The 6,000-nt window shown below is 48.6% G+C and overlaps 1 protein-coding gene across 1 annotated transcript in view; it reads left to right on the top strand.

Annotated features, from left to right (window-relative positions):
* Nucleotides 1–1,661: 1,661 nt before the first annotated feature.
* Nucleotides 1,662–6,000, top strand: part of LOC135899735 (solute carrier family 35 member F2-like) — a 236,920-nt gene continuing 232,581 nt past the window's right edge. Inside the window, exon 1 of the mRNA XM_065429062.2 lies at nt 1,662–2,382. The gene's annotated coding sequence lies outside the window, so the exon portion shown is untranslated. The remainder of the gene's footprint in view (nt 2,383–6,000) is intronic.

The raw sequence follows: 6,000 nt of genomic DNA, 5'->3' as shown, positions 1-6,000 counted from the left end.
ACGCGTTCTGTTTAGTGACCACAAGGCTAGTGCGCTTGTGATTACGTACTGGTGAGGTTGACCAGATTGTTCAGTGGCACCATTACGTGCGATAAGTACGCCACTGCGATAGATTGGAAACATGCTGTTCGTGTAGTTAGGCCACTTAAGATATGTTCGGCTGTTTTCATTTGTTGTTTGCATCGTCAGCGACCCTTTTGTTTTGCAACAACAATAGTACTCTGGTCTTGTCGGCAATCGAGGAGAAATGGATAGCTGTTTGGAAGGGTGGTTGGAACTGTTTGGTCAAAATTGGAGGAAATAAAAGATAAGAGTTCATTTTGACTCAGTAATAGCCTGGCGAGTCAGGGGTGAAGAGCCTGCGCTTACACGTGGGGCAGCGCTGTGTTGTTTTGTTTGTTTGACGTATGTTCTCCAGGGCCAAGGATCCCGAAGTTCGTCAAACGTGGCTCGACCCCAGTACCCTGCAGCTTCTATCAGGGTTCCTCATGGCCAGCGAATTGAGTTCACCGGCCATTCAGAACTACCGGGGCGAGGACGAGCTGTTAGATATGGAGCTGTTTCCTGCGATTACTTCGAGTTCCCCAGACCACATCGGATTGCAGCACAGCTAATTGAGGAATGCCGAAGCAGGAAAGCACATTCCAGAGGAGCGGCCGAGCAAACAAGTTTAAGGCAACAAGTTCACGTGCCAACAATTTCGTGCGCCGCCGGGATTAGCAGGTGGGCCTCCGACAATGGAGCATGAGCAGCCCTCCCCTTCTCCTCGTTAGAAGTGCATTGCCAGTCTGCGAGGCAAGACCGCAGAGAGCCGCCAGGTGTGACACCGCGACACGGGCGCCTACCATTGGCTGAAAGTGGCGTCATCGGAGCGGACTCTCCCATTGGTCAAACATGACGTGACTTGCAGTGCTCGAAGGGTTTATAAGAAGCCTTCCAGAGAGACCTGAGCATTCTGGGATATGCCCTGATTCCCTGATTCACCTCTCTCGAACTTCTTGCCGCGGGCCGCAGCGTCCGAGTTGCTGCCGGCCCGTAATGACTGTACGAATGTTACTTGTCGCTCACCTCCTTGTAAATAGAATGTAGAATAAATCCTCCCAAGTTTTTGGTATTTCATCCCGAACTCCGTCCTCCAACCCCTACAACAGCCAAATGAACTTGTATTTTTTTTTCAAATCGCAATAAACTGACAGTTGTTAGTGCAGCGGTTGTGCTGTTTGTTTCTTTCCTCCGTGTCACCGTCATTTGCGCTGTCGGTGTAATGAGCACCAATCAACTCGTTCAGCCTTATACCCTATCACAGGACATGCTGGTCTTGTCGAAAACACTTCGCATGTTCAGTTGATAGTCTAGAAACTATTAGCGTAGAAAGGGCAGCATAAACAAACATTAACAGAAGCTGCAAAGAAAACAAATAGATGGGAAACGTAGGAAGAATATGCGGGAGCCCTAATAGGCTTACCACGGGCAGAACTGTCCAAAATGGGGAAATAGGAAATAAAAAAGGGGATCGGGCCCACTATGGAACATCGCCGATCCCGCAGAGAGCGCCAGAGCGCCTCCTATCGATCGAAGCGGTTAGCAATGCAGGTGAATATCGGCGAGGCGGCTTGCACTTCGGCCCAAAGGGTGGCGCCACAGATAGGCACCGCGTTTTTTATTCTTTCCTCTGCGCTCGGGTGCTTGCTTGCTCCTACGATACCGGCCACCGAAAGGCTTCAAGTAGCGCTGGAGGACGGCGGCAGCGACCGCTCGCCGCGTGTTATCGCTCGCGCTTCTCCCCCTATCGCTGCCGTCGTGCTGTTTGTGCGTTGGTGCGTGCGCGACTTTGTGCACGTCTGTTCTGCGCTGCATCCGAAGCAGACGAAACGACGACCGTGTTTCTGTTTGTGCGTGCGTGTGGGTGGATTGTTTGGTGTGCCGTCGGCCCGTGTTCACTTCAGGAGCGCGGGTTGTGCACTTTGCTGGGTGCCGTCTGCTCGGCGGCGACTTCTCCGGGGCCATGTTTCTGCCCAGCCTGCGTCGGCGGCGCCGGCTCCGTTCCGCCGTAGACGAAAAGGCGTCATCGCGTTCGCGGAGGCGTACGCACGGGCACGGTATCGACGTCGCCAGCGCCGCCGCTGAGTGCGAGTGACGCGCTCGCCGGTGCCGGCGCGGCCCAGCCGAAAGCCGGGACCCGTCTACTACATCATCGTCGCTTGGCCCGGCGTTGGAGGCGAGTGAGCCGTTCGCCCCTCGCTCAGCTTTCCCGAAAACGACCCCGTGACTGGGAGCAAAGGGAGAGGAGTCATCGGCCGGCGCGGCGCGGTTCCGGAGAGAAGCGAGATAAGCCCGGTTCGGTGCTCGCCGCCCGGACGGACGTCGCGCATCAACAACGAGGTCAGTGTCATCAAGTCACATGCGGCGAATTGCGTTCTCTCGGGGCCGCTTTTTGTGCGGCTGTTACATATTTCCCGTGAGACGGTAGTAGCAGCTTGCCGCGCCACGATTGACGCTGAATATCTAGGGTGGGATAGGGACGATACGAAAGCGCCAAAGACGCGGTGCGCCGATGTGAAAGGAAGCACCAAGTTTGCGTTTAAAGGCGATAATCTTAATCTTATTTGCTCGTAATAATAATAATAATAATAATAATAATAATAATAATAATAATAATAATAATAATAATAATAATATCATTATATAAAAGAGCTTGTTCAATACGAGAACTATATGGCAAATCAAAGCGAGTGCCTTCTGACTTACGAGCTTACCAGGATCACTGTTTGACGCAAAGTAAACGGCTCGTTTTTTAATAGTGCAGTGTCAACAATTGCCCACTCACTATCCGGCTTCGTCTGATTAGTGTTCTTCGCCCTGTACCTGTGTCTCAAACCGCGTTTAATTTTTGCTGCGTCGCGTATTGACATCGAAGGCCTGCGACTGTGAATACAGTAAGAAAAATGTTGTTTTGAAACTCGGCGCTTCGCGTGTCAACCGCGCATTCATTGAGCTGGAACCGGCAGCTGCGTTTCTCCGTGAAGTTCGCTCCTCTTGCCTGCTTTCGCGGCCCGGCGGCGTGCGACTTTTCAGGAACGCACAACTGCCGTGTCTCGTGGGTCCGAGCTCGTTGCCAACGCATGCGTCACGAAGCGTGCTGTCATCACCCGGAATTCTACGCCGCTGTCGTTCGCCCTTGTTGCTAGTCTCTATGCGCGGAGAATTTCCTTTCCGAATGCGAAATACTACTTTCCGCGAACGTGCTGCATACATTGCCGTCCGTTCGTCCCTTTACAGTATCCCGATCCCCAGACCTTACGCAATTTCTTCGCACGAAGCTTTATTTTTTTCGCCATTTTTTTTCTTTTCTTCACTACTGGTTTGCGTCAGCGGTAGTAGGATTTGACGGCTGGACCCCGGCGCGTTGAGTCTGCAAAGGTTTCGAGCGGGGAAATAGCGAAGTGGTGTTCGGGACACGAGGGTCGCCCGGCGTACGTGCGCGGAACGAGCGTTTTACTGGCCTTCATTTACAGAGGTGCTATAAAGATTGGGATACGTTGCTGCAGCGACGAGAGATAGCAGGCGTGCCTGGCGTGCCCAACGAGCAAGTTCCGTTGGCAAGCCTTTCGACGCGGCGCCTTCATTAATTTGGTGGCCCGTCCTGAACGCCCGGCGGCCTTCCGGAGATATCAATTCTGTCCGGAGCCTCGCTACTGGAGGTGTGAAGGGTCCAGCTAGTTACCGCAATCGATGCCGTGATCGATGGAACAATGCAGCCGCGCTCTTCGGGTAACGTGATATTTCATTCCATACGTGTGATGCGGTTTTCGACGGTATTTTTTAGGCATTGTTCCGCCCAAATCACCGTGTAATCGAACGGCAAGAATGGATACGGCGAGACGTGAAGAAATCTAGCCGGAAGTCGAGCCAAGCTTTCTCACTGTCATCAGCCTTGTAAGAGCACGGTCTGCAGGTATAAAACATAAATTTGTACTAATAAATATGTCAGGTCTTTTTTTTTTAAGCTGCACCATATGTTTAGAAATCCCCTGTAGCAGATAGTGCTATTCTAACCCTTTAACTAAGTAGCTTGATGAGGTTGGCGTTACTCCACCGAGAAATCAAAACGTCAATTGAATGATTAGCTTAATTTTAGTAATGAAGTTCTAAATAGCTTTATTACGGCACATACAGCAATTTACGAATTGCAGCCGGCGAGTTCGCAAGACGTGTACACTTGGAAACAAATTCCAGGATGATAGCAGTTTCAATATAATAATTTTCAAGGCGTGCGACCAAATAGATTGGCGTTCCTTCTACCTTTGCGCTTCAGTACGTAAAGCAGCGTTTTCTTACAAAAAGTAATGGAACAACAGTGAACTATTACCGTAAATTTGGCTGCACGTATTTCGAAGCCGGTGCAATCCTTAGAATTCGTTCCAAGTTGATATACCTTGATACGTAACTAGCTAAAATTTGTAAATTGCAATATATGTTGTAAATTATTGAGCGAGAAACGTAATTAGTGGGATTTTATTAATTAGTCAATTACTCGTTTGATGACTTGTGGAAGTAATGTCCGCCTCATCGAGTAATTTAGTTCAAATGTGAGAACTTTGCTATCAGCTGCAAGTGACTTTCAAAAAAGTTGGTGCATCTTAAACAATAATTAAAAATGATGCCCTATGTATTACTATGGTGCGGGGTCCAGCGTACACCAAGCACTTTGGCGACTTTGCGTCGCCAAAATGCAACGACTTACACGGAAGACTAATGCGTCAACGAGACCTCGAAATATACATTTTCTCGTAGTGTCATTACACGTTCCGTTTTATTTAATTATTACCTTGGTTAACCTCCCGGCCTTTCCTAACTCGCTCTCTCTAAGTAATACTCATTGCGAAAAAGTATACTTCAAAAATTTTCAATGGCGTAATAATAGTCGTGAGAAAAGAGGTAGCCTGCGCCAGGAAGGGGTGACAACTGCTCTGTTTGTGTTTATCCAAAAAAAGGACTATTTCAAAAAGGGGGATTGTTGCATTTGCCTCCTTAGCAAAGCGAAGACAAGCGCTTGTAAGAAAACTAACCCAGATCGTGAAACTGAGGTGGCTTTTACCCAACGAAATAACAAATAAGAAATAGCGAAGGGGAGTGAAAAGAGTAGTGAAGGCATCTAACCTAGCAACTTTATTTACATGATTTTCTAATTTTCTGTTTTTCCCCTGTACATGTTCATTGTTCAAGATGCAGAGTGTTTTGCCATGCTTTCGGTGCTCAGAGAACGCCAATTACCAGGATAGCGGGCTGCCGAACCGGATGAAAGAAATACTGCTGAACAGAAAACTACTGGTAACGTCGAAGTAGCGCCAGAAATGCTTTGCAGTTAGCAGGAATGCTTTGCAGTTTAGTTTGCAAGAATGTTACATCTAAAATAGTCGCCATACTATGCGGGCTCATTCAGAAGTTTTTCGAACGGTTAAGATTAATCGGTCCCCTAACTTGACAACTTCTGCGGAAGAACTCGGTTCCTCAGATGGCACGCCGAAAACGCTCAGATCGCTCTAGAGTGCATTCTATCTCTTCTTTTTTATACATCTCGCATTTGTCTGCGTATGACAGGGGAAAGAAAGTGTGAAGTAGACCCGGTATGCCCGAGGGACAAGGCAAAAGAACACAAACACACATGCGCACAAACACTTCACATCCGGTCGTCCACTCCAGCTGAAAGTGCACCTGCTTTCTACAAGACTGGACCACCTACAAAAAACGGAGCACTTCCAAAGCAGACGTCATGTTTCTCGCCGGAGTTTTCTCCGCCAACGAATAATTATTTCATGGGCTTACTGCCATATATAGTAGCGCGATATCGCGTGACTGAAAAAAAAAAAATGTTGTTCATTTACTTTCATATCGCCTCGAACGCTAAATGCGGACACGCAAATTTGGGTAACTTGAGGCGTTACATGTCTGATGGTGCTTTATATCTCAAGTATGGTTTCAAGACACAGTTATCGCAAG

This window comes from Dermacentor albipictus, chromosome 5 (assembly GCF_038994185.2).
Source record: "Dermacentor albipictus isolate Rhodes 1998 colony chromosome 5, USDA_Dalb.pri_finalv2, whole genome shotgun sequence".
NCBI lineage: Eukaryota > Metazoa > Arthropoda > Arachnida > Ixodida > Ixodidae > Dermacentor > Dermacentor albipictus.
The sequence above is the reverse complement of the archived record's forward strand: the minus strand, read 5'-3'. Positions and strand labels throughout refer to the sequence as shown.